Source organism: Ovis canadensis, chromosome 4 (assembly GCF_042477335.2).
Source record: "Ovis canadensis isolate MfBH-ARS-UI-01 breed Bighorn chromosome 4, ARS-UI_OviCan_v2, whole genome shotgun sequence".
NCBI classification, from domain to species: domain Eukaryota; kingdom Metazoa; phylum Chordata; class Mammalia; order Artiodactyla; family Bovidae; genus Ovis; species Ovis canadensis.
Window position 1 is genome coordinate 114,142,641 of NC_091248.1, and position 19,441 is coordinate 114,162,081.

The following is a 19,441-nucleotide window of genomic DNA, read 5'->3' on the forward strand; positions in this document are numbered from 1 at the left end:
ATTATGGAAAGATCTAGCTTGGCAAGGAACTTGTATGATTCTAATTCTCAACTAAGAATTAATTTAAAAATTAAAAAAAAATCTAAATGGAAGGGATGACCATCAAAAGAAAAATTAAATCTACTACCAAAAGCAATACTGTTTATATTTCAAATTCTCATTCAATTACAGCATTCACAAAAGGACCCACCCAAACAACAGCTGAAAATCAGCTGTTTTTTTTAAAAAAAAGCAAAATACAAAACGCAAAAAAAAAAGGCTGCTACAATCAACGTTCAATAAGCCAAATCTGTCAACGCTACTTCAAGAAATTCACAATCTGAAGACACTATTGCTCTTAAGAGACTGACTTAATAGAGTATTAAATAATCAGAAAAATAAGCACTTCCTCTTTATTCTGAGAACTGAAAATTATGTTTAAGAAATTTCAGATATTTGCCTTAATGACAATGCATCTGTTTGCTGCTACTAAGGAATGCTCCACCCCTTTGGTAGTTCAGTCTACAGCTACTTATCAAAATTCAACCGCCATTTCTCTACATCATCATTAACTAACTCTTTTTAAAAGCAGTAATACAAACACCTACTATCTTTAAATGCTGACATTTTATTCTAATTACACTGCTTCTTTGACTTGACATTTTTTTCTCCCAAACTAGTTTTAGGCATATATACACACTAATCTGATTATTTTGATTTCCCCTTCTCCACAATTTCTCTAAATATTCAAGAGGGTAGGTTTTAGATACCATAACTAAAAACCCAGTGACAGCAAACAGATATCTCATATACCCTGATGCTGGGAAAGATTGAGGGCAGGAGGAGAGGGGCGGGACAGGGGATGAGATGGTTGGATGGCGTCACTGACTCAATGAACATGAATTTAAGCAAACTTCAGGAGATGGTGAAGGACAGGGAAGCCTGGTGTGCTGCAGTCCATGGGGTCGCAGAGTCGGACATGACTGAGCAACTGAACAACAAATAAATAGCAAGCTTTATCCTAATAGGAATACATCATCTGTCCATCACCCAATACAGTTAAAGTTTAAAACAAGACAACTTTCTTATATTAAGAGTTTAGAAAGAATGAAACCACAATGACAAATAAACTTCTTAGAAGAAAAATAAACATATTCAAATTGCCTTGTACTTGCCCTATCTTTAAAGTTTCATTTTCCTAGCAAGTAAAGGTAATGATCTTCTTTTCAGTAGCATGTAATTTCCCTCTTCCAGTAAAAGAAAAACTGCTAGATAGGAAAGCTAATCTAAGGGGCCAAAAGAGTGTTGAAATTTTCTCTTCTATAAACTACTTTCTCATTAAAAAATACAAGAATCATGCTGTGAAAAAGAAATGAGACAAAACTATTGGATTAATATTACACATGAAAAAGTTGACATTTACCACATAATCTTTTCTAATAAAGAAGACCACATAAATATCAAAAACATTTTCAGAAAACCACTAAATATAGGATTAAAGGTCCCACTTATATTCTTTCATCACATCTCTAAGTGAGTAAATAATGCCCATCTTTATCATTTGTATACTCTCGACTTTTGAGAAAAAAACATTACTTTTTAAAATATCATGGGTATTACCACAAAGAATGGGCCATTTGCAAATTTTTCCTAATATCTGAGTTAAACACAGATGTTTTTTAATCTCAAAATGTGTTAACAAATTTTATCCAATACATGCTACTCCAGTGGGATGAAAACCATTTACAAGTTCCACTTAGATTAAGAAATCCGTGGAGAAAAGTATGTAGTACATTCCAGTTATACTATTTCTAGAGCACCAAAAATCTCTATAACCTATTTCCCTACTATTTTTCTTTAGAACCAGCTGAGATGAATATAACTTCCTTCACAAAAAGTCAAGACAGTAGTATATCTAATGACAAAAAACTAACTGAATTTTCAGCAAATGCTTAAGTTTTCACAAATTAAAACTTTCTAACTTCACTTGAATGGTCTATAAAAATAGCAACACTGAGTTGAAACGGATTCAGTCAAGTGCTATTTGCAGGCACCAAAAAGAAAAAAAATGTTTTAATCCATAGTGTGGCTTCACCTTAAGACAGGAGTAGTGAAGGAGAGAAAGGGAAGATTTCTAAAATCATAGTGCTTAAACTGAGAAGGTATTTTTTCATTAACAATATATATATATAAAACATCATCTTAAAACTCCCCTAATGCAAGATGTTCATCCTTAAGCAATGCTCTCTTTCTTTTACAAAGTAATAAACTGCAAGTTATCGCTAGTGCTCCATTCAGACTGAAGTTGAAGGGCATTACAAAACAATTTTTCTGCACTTTGCCATGTGGTTATAGTCTTATCCCTCATAAAAGGTTTGTCTACAGAACTTTATATAAACAAATTTTATAATAAGTTAACCTTAAGCAATTCACATTCAAAAACCCTCCTTTAGAAATAATCTATTCAATTGAAGAATTCAACTACTGAACCCAGCAGAAAGTATTCCAAACTATCCTCCCTCTCCCCCGCAAAAAACCCCATAAAATTATGAAGCTGCAATAAACCATACAAAAATATTTTGAAATCTCAGCTATTTCCTATCAAAATATCAAAGCACTTTAGATTATCTTCTTCAGATGTGTTAAAGATCCCAAAGTGAATTCATTTTGACTTCACAGTGCTGAAAATAAGAATTTGATGACTGCAGGTAAAGAAAGTATAGAGTGGAGAAAACTACTTGAGAACATTTTTTATTGAAGCAAAATAGCTTTACAAAAAAAAGATACATTAAAATCATTTACCTTCTTCTGCCAGACAGTCCTCTCCTAGAATACATTGCTTACAATTCAGCAAAGCATGACTGCCAAAGGTTTCTAAACCCATTCAGATTTTTCATAGTAGAAAGCTTCTCCACCAGTGTATTACAAAGAAAAATGAAATGTATTTTTTGCTTACAGTTGAAGATCAATTGTATTAAATATTTTCCCACTAATATAAACTAAAAGTAATACTTAAAAAAAAAAAGCTCAGGTTATAACTCAACACAAGGTTTGCTACATGAAGTGCTTCTAAATCTCAGAAGTGTAGGGATTAATTCAGTTTCCCCAAATTGTGGCTTAAGTGGCTGAAAGGAAAAATGAAGCATTATAAACATCTTTTCCTAACCTTGGTTTACATTTGATGAAACAGACCATTTACCACAATCAAGTGAATGTAATGTCAAAAATAAGATTCCTCAAGTACTACAAATAAAATCTGTAAAAATCACAATTAATGCAGTAATCTTCAAAAGTGATTTAGAGGGCAGCTGTATGTATTTATATTTACAAGAGGTATTATTACTTTTGCAAGTAAGAGGTATATTGCTGCATGAGATTGCTACTATGACTTTTAACATTTTTATATATATCTTACGAATACAATGTCTTATTCATGTTTAAATTTGAAATGTATGTATCTGATCTATGTAATCCTGTCTATTTTTCTGGTAATTCTTTACTTCACAGTAGTCTGATTATAGCAAAAGCTCCTTCTTCACTTTATGCCATTACTCAGGACATTTTAATTTCGCTATCACCAAAACAGACATCATAAGCCACCCTTGGCTTCTAGCTTTCTGTTTCTTAATGTAAACAATAATGACAGTGAGTGTTACCAAATGCATTTATGTGCACAGCTTTGTCATTTCTTTTCCCAGCCCCCTTCATTCCTATGAAAAAAATGAGGGATTTCGTTCTAGAAAAAAAATCGATTTTTCTTTTGCTTATATACCTAATGGTTTTCAAAAGAAGATAATGTATTCTGATACCTACCATTCTAGAAATGTTAAAAGAAAGAACTTACCAAATCCAAAAATATTAAGTCAAGCTGGTATTAGCCAGAGAGGAAATTTCCACTCAAACTATAAATAAAATGTCATCAATTAAGCTGAACATCAATAAAACTGAGTCAATAATCAATTCCCAATTTGGAAGGAATCCGTAATCCACATATAACCTGCATATAATCAAAATACCACTTTTATTTGCTCTTGAAGCTCACAGATGAATTTGACTGTGTGCCAGATTTATCTTATTTTTAAACGCCTAGGCTAACATTTGTTGGTATAATCAGAGCCCATACTAAGTGTCCTGGGGAGATGCAATTCAGAAGAACGTTTGGTAGCATGGAGAAACCGGTCCAAAATGAAAAAAGAAAAACAAACCAAAACAAAACCACGTCCCAACAGAGCAAATAATCCACAAATTGATCACTGGGAGCAAAACGAAGACGCTCCTCTCCGGAGTAGCCTGAATAAACGATCTTCACTCAAAATGTTTAATAGTATCCTACCTCACTTCATTCACTTCCCAACTTCCTTGACTTTTCAGGGGCCAACACAGGGCGTCCCTTTCTTTTTTTTTTTTTTTTTCTGGAAGAGTATGCTGAAAGAATCAGTTAGGAAAGAGGGAAGGAAAGGACAATACCCAAGAAAGCTGTGAAACAGGTGGGTTAGAACGAGCAGCGGCACAATCGAGATAGTTAAGGGGCAGCTTTAAAAATGACAGACGTGGTTAAAGGAAAGACAGCAAATCGGAAGAAGCTCCAGGGTAGCAAGACAGGCTCAGGGGCTGACTGCAAGCAACAGAGGGGGGCAAAGGCTAACTCCAGAGTGGTAGCAAAAAAAAAAAAACAAGCAGCAGGACCAGTGGGCAACGAGCAGTAGGATTAATGAGCAGCAGCAGCGGCATGGGTCAGAGTGGGAGTGATGGCTTTGGTCCTGGGAGACGGGGTCCACTGGGAAAGGACGTCAGAGAGGGGCAAGGGGGCTGGGAAAACAAGGAGTCCTGAGACTTAAGATTGCTGCTCCTACAAAAATGTAGAGGAAAGCGCTGAAGACGAGCAGCCGCCTCAGCTGCCCAATTGAAGAGATTTTCGAAGCAGCCGGCGCTCGCCGCCGCGCTGCCTTCTGCCCCGCTCCCTTTTCCTGGTGGTAACTGCTGTGGCGTAGAGGGGAGAGGGAGGAAGAGGAGGAGGAGGAGGAGGAAGATCGAGAAGGAGGAGGGTGAAGATGAGGCGGGGGTGGGGGGGTGGGGAGAAAGGGGGGTGCGGCCTGCACAGTCCCAGCGAAGCCTCCGCTCTCTCGTAGCCGGTCAGCCCTGGGTTTCCCCTAAAGCCCAGCCCCGCATAGACTCACCCGCCTGCCTTGCCTCGCTTTTCCCTTTGCCGACTCCACGCGCTGCCGCGTCCTCACGAGAGACCACTGAACGAGTGTCGGGGGAAAAAACTCTTCAGAACCGAGTCTGATTGCTTCAGCGAGTCCGACCTTTACGGCTGAGAGACAGACTCTCAGCTTTCGGTGGGTTCCACAGCCAGACGGGCCACCATCTTACATTAGGGTAAGACTCCTCCGGCCTCCCGTGCGCAGGCGCACGCCGATCCGGCCGGGAGGGGCGGGGGAGGGGCGGGAGGAGTGGCGGGTGGCCGCTCCCGCAGCACCCTGGGAGTTGTAGTTCTGGGAGGGTAACCGCCCAGCTGCAAGCCGGGAGTTGAAGTTCTCACTCGGAGGGCGGGTGGCATCGCCTGCCTCACGTGGCTGCTATACTATTGCCTGTTTTCGTGTTTTGCTTCCTTCTCGGCCCTCGTGTGTGCTGCTCCGCTGTCATTTGGTCGGCGGCCTACGTTAGCGGTTCCGTTTCCTCAGTGTTTGCTCAAATATGGGAAACCAAAACTCGGGGCGGGCGTAACCAATTTGGGGGGAGCCGAGAAAGTCTTTTCTCTGCTCCGCCCACCATAGGTATCAGAGAGGGCGGGGTAGAGGCAGATTCGGGGGTAGGAGGAGCGCGGGATTTGATCTAGGGTGGGAATTAGATACTGAATTAGCGTTTGTTTTTCGAAAAGTGACTGTTATCTCGTTTCCCCTGTTTGCGCTTTTTGGAGCCACCACCCTTCTTCCCATCCTCATCATTAATCGCCACTGCAGATGTAATCCTAAATTGTCCTGTACAGAAGTACAAGAGAACGGCAGACCCACGCACTTACAAAAATGTGTTTCTGATGAGGTCAATTTGAGAACATTATGCGGACTTTGCATATTAGTGTTAGTTCGGTTTCCAGCCTGCACAGCTCTGCGCGCGGAGTTCACAAACCCTTCACACATCAATACATGCCAACGAATATAAAAATGCACTCGCAATTTCTACGAGCGCTGAGGAATCCTCAGTCTCAAAAATCAGTCAATTTACTGGTCCCGCCCACAGTCATCCTAGAATTCTGGTGGAAGTGGCGCTCCACGCAGTCGTTTTTGCTTATTGCGTGTATTCCTCACCCATTCATACAACGGATACTCATGGAGCTCCTCCTGTGTGCCCCGCACTGTTCTATACATGGGGAGGCGACGGTGAGCAAAATAGATAGCATTCTCCGTTTCTATTCTAGGAATTCCTGTATCTATTCCAGTGTGTGTGTTAGGGTGAGAGAAAAGGGAGAGGAAGCAACATATGATTAAAATGCATAGTGCATTGTAACTGATGAAAAAAACCAGAAGGGGAATAGGGAGAAGTTGCAGTTTTAAATCTGTGAACCTAATCCCGTAGTGAGCAGCTTTTTCATTTTTAAAAAATACATTAGTTATTTGTGTTTCAGTTTCTTCACTGTCAAGCCTAGACGCAATTATATGGTGAATACCTAAAATATGTTATAAACTCACAATTTCCCGAAAATTTGAAATTGTAGAATCATGAGATTATTATCTAGCAAGCAAAATTGGGAAAATCATTTGGCTTCACCACCTTTAGGTAACTGTCAAAACATTCAGTATAGGAGATGTGTTTTTTTTTTAATGTGTGTTTGTTTTTTAATTACCAATTATATGGTGAATTATAAGCCAAGTAATGCAAAGACCAAAATTTAAAAAATCCTTAACCTTATTAAAGATTAGAACCACCACATTAAGACTTCTAGAAAAGATCTTAATCATTTAATCCATCATCTTATCCTACACACCTTATTTTAAGAACAGTGTCTTCACAGTGTCTCTTGTATTAGCCTAAAATGAAATTCAGGGATAATTTATGAATTTCATTTACATATGTGATTTTGTTTTAAATCAAAATAATGTCCTATATATGATATAAAAAGTACAAAAAAGTAATTTATAATACAGTGATTTGTAGTTCAGTATGTAAATGCTCAGATATAACTAGTCTAGAAAATATAATCAAATCATCATTTGTTGTAAATCTCCAGGAATGTGAAAGCTCCAACTGACACAAGTATGGTGATTCGGCCACATCTGGTGACAATGCTAATCTGTCCTCAGTGTCCACTGTAGATGCAGTCCCAAAGCACTCACTGTTAGAATTGTATAATTATTAGAAGCAGTGTTGTGAGAAGTTGCTCAATAACACAGGTAGCCCAGTCTGGTGCTCTGTGAGGAACTAGAAGGGTGGGATGTGGGGAAAAGAGGGAGACTCAAGAGGAAGGTGATATATGTATAATTATGGCTGATTTTTGTATGGCAGGAACCAATGCAACATTGTAAAGTAATTTTCCTCCATTTAAAAGATAAATTTTTTAAAAAGAAAAAAAAACCCTTGTGTTCATATGCAAAATAGTGGTTCATATATATATATATACACACACACACAGGTTTTTCACCTATACTGAGGACATTTAAAAGATATGAAGGACACACAAAAAATTTTCATGTAAGGAAGATTCCCATGTTTTGCAGGAAGTCTTGGGCTTCCCTGGTGGCTCAGCTGGTAAAGAATCCGCCTGCAATGTGGGAGACCTGGGTTTGATCCCTGGATTGGGAAGATCCCTTGGAGAGGGGAATGGCTACCAACTCCAATATACTGGCCTGGAGAATTCCATGGACTTGTATAGTCTATGGGATCTTGAAGAGTCAGATGCGACTGAGAGACTTTCACTCATTCACTAGCTTGAAGGGAAGTGAAGTGAAGTCACTCATTCGTGTCCGACTCTTTGCGACCCTGTGGACTGTAGCCCACCAGGCTCCTGTGTCCATGGGATTCTCCAGGCAAGAATACTGGAGTGGGTTGCCAATTCCTTCTTCAATTCAGTAGCTTACCTGGCCCGTATCCTCTAAAGGTCAGTAGTACCTCCAGAAGTATTCAACACTAGGGGGCAATACCATACCTACTGACAGTCATTTATTCCTGGAGATAAAGAGTAAAGTGACATTTCCTAGGTCACCAACTAATTAGTGACAGAGCCACAACCCTCCCAGGCCAATGCTCCTTTTACAGTATTTTACCAGTTTTTCGTATATGTGTATGTGTTGTATGCATAATTTCATATAGACATCCAACATTTTTTTCATATCATTTAAAAAATTAATTAACATTAAATTCTATTACCTCACTGCCCAGTGATTCCTTAGGACTTCCTAGGTAGCTCAGTGGTAAAGAATCCTCCTGCCAATGCGAGAGACCCAAGACATGTGGGTTCATTCCTTGGGTTGGGAAGATCCCCTGGAGGAGGAAATGGCAACCTACTCTAGTATTCTTGCCTGGAAAATTCCATGGACAGAGGAGCCTGGCAGGCTACAGTCCGTAGGGTCACAAAGAGCCAAACACAACTGAATGACTAAGCACACACAATGATCGATTCCTTGGTGTAGCATATACAATCTATTCACTCAATAAATGTTTTCCGCCTTTGAGTATTGTGCTAGGAGGTGTTGGTGGTACAGTACAGCAAAACATTGTCTCTGTCCTCATAGAACATGGTACCTAGTAGAGAAGACAGAGATGAAATAATCAGACATTTAAATAAATACAATATATAAATATAATTTCTTATAGATTATTATAACTGGTGATGAGTACCGTGAAGGTGTTTACAAGATGCTATGAGAGTGTTTAAGAGGGGAAACTCTTTTTTTTTCTGTTTTTTATAGTTTGTATCTACCAACCACAAACTTCCGATCCATCCCTCTCCCTCCTCGCTGCCACCCACAACCATAGGTCTCTATGTCTGTGAGTCTATCTCTGCTCTGTAGATAGATTCATTCGTGCCATATTCTAGATTCCATACGTAAATGATATCATATGGTATTTGTCCTGCTCTTGCTGGCTTATTTCACTTGGTATCATCTCTAAGTTGCATCCCTGTTGCTGCAAATGCAATTATTTTGAGGTAAACCTAATTTAAATGAGTGAGCAAGAGGAGGATGTGTGCATGTGTGTGTGGTCAGTAACTTCAGTCGTGTCCGACTCTTTGCGACCCTATGGACTGTAGTCCACCAGGCTCCTCTGTCCATGGGATTCTCCAGACAAGAATACTAGAGTGGGTTGCCATTCTTGAGCAAGAGGACGATAGTCAGGGGAAATCTTTACAGGTTAAGAATTAAAAATATACAAGAATTATGAGTGGGGGGGGGGACCTTATTAGAAGGCCAGTATGGATTATGGTGAGCAAGGCGAGGTGGGGGTGTAAGGTGAATTAAAAAGAAGCAAGGGCCGTATCATGCCAGAGCCTTGCAGGCCATGGTAGGTAATGAGGATCTTATTCCACAGAAAAAGAAAAGTTTTATTTTTAAAAGGCCATGCTATGGAATGTTTGTCACTGAGGAAGTTGCCAATTTAATTTCTATACTTCCATTCTCTGGAATAATATACAGCCATATAAAAAAAAGAAAGGGAAAGAACTGTATATCAACCTGAAAGAATGTCTATGACATGTTATTATGTAAAAAATAAATAAATTATAACATGATATATTGTGTATAATGTTACCCATATTTTAGAAATAAGAAAGGATCAATCTATATTTATGCAGAGCACAGAGAAAAGAATGGGCAGCTGGTTACTTTGGGGGATTTCAGTTGGAAAGGGGTAGAGGGAGTATACAACTTTGTCTTTATGGATCTATTATGTGTATGAATTAGTCTTATACATTTAAAAAACAGATCAATCTGCTGTGTGGACAATGGATAGGAGAAAAGCTATAGAATGAAATGGAACAACTAATTAAGAGAATATTTCAGTCATCCATATGGTGGTTCTGATAGTGGTGGCAGTGAAGATAGCATAGAGGTGATGAGTTCAAGATCTATTTCCTGAGGTGGAAACAATAGGACTGTGATATAATGGACCAGGAGGCAGTCCAATGAGTAACTCTCAGGTTTTTGATTTATTTGGCTTTGTAGACGGTGGCTCCTTTGATCCCAGGAGAATGGTGAATATTGAAATAACATCTGTAGGGAGAAGAACAGCTTCATCCAGAACACAACAGCATTTCAGGGAAATCATTGCCCATCTGAGTTGGGTGATCTTAAAAGTCCTGCTGATTGTATTTTGCCTAACTTAGTGGTTTATCTCTAATAACGCTTATCTGCTTGGATTCTGCCAAAGAAATAACATACAGTTGCGTTTATCTAGGCTGGAGAAGGAGAATGAAAACAGGAGACATTATGGGTTATTTCCCATATTTTTTAACCTTAATAAATAATTAATATATGGATATTTTAAATTTAAAAATTCAAGTTATATTCTTATAGTCTCAAATATAGATCTACAGGGTCAAAGGAAATGATCAGCTTTATGACCCTTGTTATGGCCAGACTGCTTTAGTATTAGTGAATATTAATGCCATTTTACATGGAGGCTTTTTCCTCCCAAAAATCCATTTGCTTGGAGTTTTATTGTTCTTATTTATCTTTTCTAGTTTTAATTATTTGGTATTTGAGTGCTAAATATTGAGTTATGTGGAAGTGAGCAGAGCACTAAGCTCCCTCAAAGATCTTAGAGTTTAAAAGGAAAGACAGAAAATAAGTTAAAAAGCAAGTAAAACCCTACTTATTTGTTGTCAAAGTATTAAGAAGGAAAAAGAACAGAGTAATAGATACATCAGGAGAGGATTTACTTTATATTGGACAGCTTCTCTAAAGAGATGACTTAATCTGAAATTTAAAGGATTGGAAGAAATCATCCATTTAAAGAAGAGAGAAGAAGGAAATGGCAACCCATTCCAGTATTCTTGCCTGGATCGAGAAACCTGGCAGGCTATCGTCCACCACGTCTGAAAAGTCCACAACTGAGCAATTAACACTGCTACCCATTTAAAGAATGGCCTGTGTTAAGATCCCAATGTGGGAATGAATTTAGCATATTCCAGGAATGGAAAGTTTACTAGTGAAGTCAGGGCCTTCAAAGGCAGAATGGTAGAAGATGGAGTTAGGGAAGAAGGTAAAATCTAGTCTATAAAGGGTTTTACATGGAATTTGGATTTTGTTCCAAGTAGATCGAGACAGTTGAATGGTTTGAAAAAGAGAAGTGACATAATCAATTTGTCTTTTCAAAAGATCAGTGGGGCAGTGATGTGAAGAGTGGATCAAAGATGGCTGGCAAGAGTATATAGAAGTGGAGAGACCAATTAGGAAGCTATTGCAAAAGTGCAACCTGGAGATGATTAGTTTAGACTATGGCAGGGCTGCAACTAGGACAAAGTGAGGGAGGATCTTGCCTTGGGCACAGAATTTAAGCAAGCTCTCGAAGATGCAGTCAGCAAGGTAAATAACATTTTGATACTATACATTTAAAATCAACATTAATCCAAAAAGTCCATGGTGAAAAAACTTTAAAATATAAAATAAAGACAAAATCTGACCCTGAGTTTACACATTTCAATTTCAAAGGATGAATTCCGAAAACAAAATATAGGGCAGAAGAAGAAAATCATACATAAATATATAACGGTATGATACATTTTATATGGAGTTCAAAAATAGGCAGAATTAAATAATATTGCCCAGGGTAACATAGGTAGAGTTAAAACTACAAAGAAAAATTAGGACATATTTTATACAAAATTCAGGACATGGTTATCCTTACATGGGGGAGAAACAGACATGACCTTGGAGGGTGACACAGGGAACTTCTAAAGAACTGATGCTATTTCTTTATCTTGTAGACCTACAGGTGTTCAGGTTACTATTATTTTTAATAGATGCAAATGCATTTTGTACTCTCCTTTGTGTGATTTGCTTATGGTGAAAACAATTATATTATTCAGGGACATACTCATGAAAAAATTGAATTACTAATCAGGTTTCCCCAGCTGAAAGACACCACATCTGAATATTTTTGCAGGCTCATTTTACCAATCATTCAAAGAAATCGATAATGCCTCTCTTATTCAATTTCTTCAGTTATGGAGATAAATGCAGCATGATTTACCACATCAGCAGATTAAAATAGAAACTACATGTAATCATTCTAATCGATGCAGAAAAAGCTTTCAATAAAAGACAATGGTCAATTATTAAAATATATTTTAGCAAAACAGAAATAAAACGGAACTTCCTTAATCCACTAAAAAGCTATAACAAACATTACACATAATAGTGGAATTTTAAAAGCATTTTCTTTAAAATATGGCAAGGATGTCATGCTATCATTGTTACTATCCCGTATCATACCAGAGGGCCTAGACAATGCAAAAAGACATAAAAAGGAAACAAAAGATATAAGAAAACTAGGAAGAAAAATGACCTACTCATTATATACAAATATGATTGTCAGCATAGAAAATTCAAAAGAGTATATATGAACAAATAATGAAAACTAAAGAGCATTCAGCAAGGTCATTGAACACATCAATAGACAGGAATCAAGAGCATTCCTATATGTCAGCAATCGATATGAAACTGCAAAAAATCCACGTGACAAAATCGATTTGTTAAGTTTGGGTGATGGGTGTTCAACTGAGAGGTTAGGATTTCTTTTTGGTAATAGCATGAAAAATGATTTTGATCAACCTTTCCACTATTGTGCAAAAGGAACAGAGACCCACACACATTGCTCATACTACATAGTATAAATACAAAGAAGATTTAGTGAGGAAAACATTCTGGAGATGAAGCACAGATATTGTTCCTCATTTATCCCAGAGACACATGCTTAAGCCTGGCATAAATATACGGGGTATACTCCCTGTAAGGGAGTTTTCCAAGTGATAAACCAAACTCCCAAAATACTATTGACTCTTATACAGAATGGAAAATGGGGAGCATCTAGGCAATTGTGTAAAAATGAGAATCTCCTGGTTGAGGAATGACCTGTTAGAAGACAGAAGCTTCTGGAGCTCTGATTCTTATAATAGCCTTTTTTTCTGTTGTGATAACTCACATACCTGCATGAGTAGTTATTACAGAAAAAGTACTATCTAACTATCCCCTAAAAGCAATGACTTAAAATGAATTATCATTTGCTGTCTCTTACACAACTATAGATTAGCTGGCGGGGGGGGATGTCAATGTACCTAAACTGGGCTCACCTGGGTGCCTCTGCTTCCATCTGCAAGTCCAGTTGGAGTTGGCTGTTCTGCAGGTTGGGCTCAAGACTGCTTTCATGTGTGTTTCTTCTGGGCCCAGGCTGAAGGGGCAGCAGCTTCTTGAGGAAAGTTCTCATGGCAATGAGGGAGATAGATGCAGGGGGGCAAGTCCAAATATGCAAGCACATTGGGTAACAGCTCAGTAGTCAAAGCAAGTCACCCAGCCAGCTTCAACATCAAAAGACCTGGAAAGTAGACTCTTCTTAGGAAGATTACTGTGCTGTGCTCAGTCATGTCTGCTCTGTGACCCCATGGACTGTAGTCCACCAGGCTCCTCTGTCCATGGGACTGACTCTCCAGGCAAGAATACTGGAGTGAGTTGCCATTTCCTACTCCAGATTTTCCCAACCCAGGGATCAAACCCACATCTCTTGTATCTCCTGCATTGGCAGGTAGATTCTTTACCGCTGTGCCAGTTGGGATAGGTAGAATGAAAATTTGCTGGACAATAATCTAATCTACCACAATACTACAAGAGGGACAGGAGTGAATCTCTAGGGTCATCTAGATTTTTCTCTTCACTTCCTGGCTTTTGGGGCCTCATTAAGTGAGTCGCTTTATCCCTTCACTAAAGACAACTGAGAAGAAGTTGGATAAATCCCAAAAAGCATTTACTAAAAAGCATCAGTGTGGCAGGCCTTAAACCTGGGAAAGATTTGGAACTTGGGATTAACTGAAGCCATTTCTGTCCAAGGGGCATTTGCTTATACCAAATAAAGGGGATGAGGGGCATCTGAGAGACAAAGGTGCCAAAGGTAAAGATCCCCCTCCTGTTAAATATGCTAAAGAGCTACTGCTTTCACTCTGGAGGCATTTGTTAATCTGAGGGGAATAGCTTAAAAATGGAGTAACTTCATGGACACCTGAGGTTTAAGAAACAGGGGTTGGGATTCAACACATCTGAATGTGGAGATCTTCTACCCTTGACTGGGACCCAGAACACCCCTATTTCAAAAAGTAAGGGTAGGTACCCTCCAGTGGGTCATCTCAGTAACCCAGTCTTCCCTTTGACTGCATGAACCATCAGGTACTTGGTTGAAGAACACAAAAATTTGCTGGAGGAAATTTACATTATCTTAGCTTTTAAGTTAATCCTAAAGATAATATTTAAAATAAAATGTCTAAGAAACAGTGAAAGATTATGGAATACACCTCAAGTCACAACAAGGCAGGATTGAAAACCAGTTGCCCACTGCAGCAGATGCATCATTCAGTTCAATTCTGTCACTCAGTCGTGTCCGACTCTTTGTGACCCCATGAACCACAACACACCAGGCCTCCCTGTCCAACACCAACTCCCGGAGTTTACCCAAACTCATGTCCATGAAGTCAGTGATGCCATCCAACCATCTAATCCTCTGTCATCCCCTTCTCCTTTCGCCTTCAATCTTTCCCAGCATCAGGGTCTTTGCCAATGAGTCAGCTCTTTGCATCAGGTGGCCAAAGTATTGGAGTTTCAGCTTCAACATCAGTCCTTCCAATGAACACCCAGGACTGATCCTTTAGGATGGGCTGGTTGTATCTCCTTGCAGTCCAAGGGACTCTGAAGAGTTTTCTCCAACACCACAGTTCAAAAGCATCAATTTGTTGGCACTCAGCTTTCTTTATAGTCCAACTCTCACATCCATACATAACTACTAGAAAAACCATAGTCTTGACTAGACGAACCTTTGTTGACAAAGTAATGTCTCTGCTTTTTAATATGCTGTCTAGGTTGGTCATAACTTTGTTCCAAGGATTAAGCATCTTTTAATTTCATAGCTGCAATCACCATCTGCAGTGATTTTGGAGCTCAAAAAAATAAAGTCAGCTGTGTTATATAGATGGGGAAACTGTTTCCACTGTTTCCCCATCTATTTGCTATGAAGTGATGGGACCGGATGCCATGATCTTCATTTTCTGAATGTCGAGCTTTAAGCCAACTTTTTCACTCTCCTCTTTCACTTTCATCAAGAGGGTCTTTAGTTCTTCACTTGCTGCCATAAGGGTGGTGTCATCTGCATATCTGAGGTTATTGATATTTCTCCCATGTCTTGATTCCAGCTTGTGTTTCTTCCAGCCCAGCATTTCTCATGATGTACTCTGCATATAAGTTAAATAAGCAGGGTGACAATATACAGCCTTGATGCACCCCTTCTCCTATTTGGAACCAGTCTGTTGTTCCATGTCCAGTTCTAACTGTTGCTCCCTGACCTACATACAGGTTTCTGAAGAGGCAGGTCAAGTGGTCTGGTTATTAATGTGTCCTTTTTTCTCTCTTCCCTGTCTTACTTTCCATGCTTCCTCTGTACTTTTGCATTTCTTGGAATCATCTCCCACATAACTTCTTTCACCCAACTTCTTACCTCTGGATTTGCTTCTGAAGGGCTCTAAGCTCACCCAACAGGTGGGACAATCACAGAACCCCCAGCACAATCAAGATAGAGGGCAAGGATTTCCCTGGTGGTCCAGTGGTTAAGACTCCACACTCCCAGTGCAGGGGGCCTGGGTTCATTTCCTGGACTATAAAAAGGGATTCCGCACGCTGGACTATAAAAAGAAAACGATGCTACGCACTGCAACTCAAGGTCCCACAGGCCGAAACAAAGATCTAGTATGCCACTAAATAAATGAATGATACGAGGCAGTGCCTGCATCCTAGTAAGTTTCCCAGTACCCCTTTGCTGTCAGTCCTCTCCCCCTACCCAATTCTCAAGCAGCTGCAGACCTACTTTCTATGACTATCATTTTGCTTTTAACATATTTTCAAATAACATGGAAATGATTTAAAATTTCTTTCACCTTGTTGATTTTATTGAATGGCAGTTTAAAGTGAATTTTTTATGTGTGATTGAAACTGCTAACCTTGTCCAGGAAGGACCCCAGGGAGAATCTCATTTGTATCTACTGTTATTATAGGATTTATATATGTCTGATATCTTTGGGAGGCTGAGGGATGGTCACCAGAATTCTATCTGTAAAAGATCCCAAAGAATCTCCTGAGAGACATGAGTCTCCAGGAAAGAGCCTGGCATAAAGGACTGTAAGAAAGCCTTAGTCATTGGAGGGCCAGGGGATGATACTGACTCATGTGTGTTACTCAGATCTACATCACAATTCAGCCCCCTCCATAAACTCGTATCTGAGTAATGCAGGTGTATGTACTAGGAAGAGAAGGAAACATGAGCCATGAGTCAACTCTGAAAGAGCAATGTCCCTACAGTCTCTGTGTGACATTGATATACGAGCTTCACATCACTGATACTCATTCATAAGCATGACATCCAAAGCACATTTGCCCAGAACTCAGAGGAGCTTTGGCACCCTGAAAAATCCAGCATATCTTCCATGACAATGCACAGAGAGGGAGGCGATCGTGACTAGGACAAGTGACAGTTTAGTGAGCACCAGCAGTCATGATGGGCGCCTTCACATGACTTGACAGGAGGCAGAACCCTGAGCAATTATGCTACTGGAGTCCAGGAAGTAAACAGAATATCCCAATGACTAAGAATCTGAACTTTGGAGTCAGACAGGTCTAGAATAAAACTCCAAATATGATCCCATCCTACCTACATGAGGTGCCCGATGAAGTACCAACTAATGGTGGCACTGTTGCTGTTCAGTCACTAAGTTGTATGTGACTCTTTGCAACCCTATGAACTGCAGCACACCAGGCTTCCCTGTCCTTCACTATCTCCCAGAATTTGCTCAAACTCATATCCATTGAATCAACAATGCCATCCAGCCATCTCATCCTCTGTCACCTCCCTTCTTTTCTTGCCCTCAATCTTTCCCAGCATTATGGTCTTTCCCAATGAGTCGGCTCTTCACATCAGGTGGCTAAAGTATTGGAGCTTCAGGTGCAGCATCTGTCCCTCCAATGAATATTCAGGGTTGATTTCCTTTAGGATTGATGGGTTTTATCTCCTTGGAGTCCAAGGGACTCTCAAAAATCTTTTCCAGCATCACAATTCAAAACCATCAATTCTTTGGCACTTAGCCTTCTTTATGATCCAACTCACATCCATACATAACTACTGGAAAAACCATAGTTTTGACTATACAGATTTTTGTGGGCAAAGTGATGTTTCTGCTTTTTAATATGCTGTCTAGGTTTGTCATAGCTTTTCTTCCAATGAGCAAGTGTCTTTTAATTTCATGAGTGAAGTCACCATCTACAGTGATTTTGGAGCCCAAGAAGATTTAATCTGTCACTGGCAGGTGTCTGATATAAACGATTCTTTCATTCATTCAACACATGCTTACTGAGGACCTACAGTGTACCAGGCACCTTTGAGTGAGCAAAGCAAATGAGCTCAAGGCCTCAACTCCCTCTGTACTAGTATTACAAAGAACCACGCAACCTGCTCATGGTGCCTTACTGTTCCCAAGTTATAGAGCCTTTGCCTCTTTCCACCAAGCTCCCTTTGAACAACTGGATTTGAAATCTGCAGTTTTGCGTTGGATATCTTAATCAGTTTCCTCTTGATTCTCTGTCCTTCCCCTTTCTTACATGCAACCAGTTCCTACTTGCTGGGGAGAAAAGCATTCAGACATTTCTCCTCCAATAATCCTGATAATCTCATTGGAAGAGAAGTGAGGTGAAGTGAAAATCGCTCAGTCATGTCTGACTTTTTGCGACCTCATGGACTATACATGGATTCTCCAGACCAGAATACTGGTAGCCTTTCCCTTCTCCAGAGGATCTTCCCAACCCAGGGATCGAACCCTGGTCTCCCACATTGCAGGCATATTCTTTACTAGCTGAGCCACAAGGGAAGCACCACTGGAAGAAAGGAGGGTTATCTAATCCCAACACACCAGTTCAGCCTTTATGTACCTTGCCCTGCCTTTTACTTTTATGGCCTCACATGATGAGACCAAGTCTACAGGCCAGTGTTAGAGGTTTTCCCATTTTGAACCCAGTTCTCGGGATCTCTGCTCTTCTCTTTTTTCTGTTGGACGCTGGCCCCAATCACTGTATGTTCACTGTATCAGTTGGGGTTCTTGAAGACAAAGAACAGTGATGGGGCCTGGCTAACAAAAGTGGGAAATAAATGTACTAGAAGGACATTGGATGACTCACTCAGTTGGCTGAGAAATGGAGAACCAGGCTTGGAAAACAGGCAGGAACCTGGGGGTTGGCAGCTGTAGCAATCTGGTTAAGAGCATAAATGTCACAGCCTCCACTTCCATCACCACTGTTCTCACGGCTTAAATGGCCCTGTTGCCTCTGTTGCATGCTGCCACAGGTCAGTCTAACTCAGTCTGCCTCCTTGCATTGCTCAGAGTCCCAGAAAGAGCCTGCAGAGCCTAGAGACCTAGCCTCTCACATGCATGGTCTCTAGCTGTCCAGATACTCAGGCAAAACTCACTGGCATATTAATTGGCATTTTTGCTTTGTTTCCCTGGTTCCCCCTGGCTGATACTCTTCCAAGTTGAAAGGATCAGGATTGGTTGTGGAGGTGTAAAATCCTGTTAGCCAGGATGCTTCCATGCATTTCATGCTGACCCTGCTTGGACTGATCATTGCAGAGCCATCCTTTGGATATTATCCTTTCTTTTCAACTTGAGGCTAGCCTGTAGTTCCATTTTAACCCCCTTGCCCTTGTTCTCTTTTTCTTTGCCATGTTTATCTGCAACACTATTTGAACCTGTTTATTCCAAATAGGAAAAGGAGTACGTCAAGGCTGTATATTGTCACCCTGCTTATTTAACTTATATGCAGAGTACATCATGAGAAATGCTGGGCTAGAAGAAGCACAAGCTGGAATCAAGATTCCCGGGAGAAATATCAATAACCTCAGATATGCAGATGACACCACCCTTATGGCAGAAAGTGAAGAGGAACTAAAAAGCCTCTTGATGAAAGTGAAAGAGGAGAGGGGAAAAGTTGGCTGAAAGCTCAACATTCAGAAAATGAAGATCATGGCATCTGGTCCCATCACTTCATGGGAAATAGATGGGAAAACAGTAGAAACAGTGTCAGACTTCATTTTTTGGGCTTCAAAATCACTGCAGATGGTGATTGCAGCCATGAAATTAAAAGACGCTTACTCCTTGGAGGGAAAGTTATGACCAACCTAGGCAGCATATTTAAAAGCAGAGAGATTACTTTGCCGACTAAGGTCCGTCTGG

General features: G+C 39.9%; 1 protein-coding gene across 6 annotated transcripts in view; it reads right to left on the reverse strand.

The window, feature by feature from the left end:
- The window catches only part of CNOT4 (CCR4-NOT transcription complex subunit 4), a 150,957-nt gene extending 145,550 nt beyond the window's left edge, over positions 1 to 5,407 (reverse strand). For 5 of the 6 annotated variants that reach the window (XM_069588452.1, XM_069588450.1, XM_069588449.1 and 2 more), the window contains exon 1: positions 5,157 to 5,406. The gene's annotated coding sequence lies outside the window, so the exon portion shown is untranslated. Of the gene's footprint in view, positions 1 to 5,156 lie in introns of all 6 variants that reach the window. The other variant, XM_069588451.1, reaches the window with a different exon arrangement.
- Between the last annotated feature and the right edge of the window lie 14,034 nt (positions 5,408 to 19,441).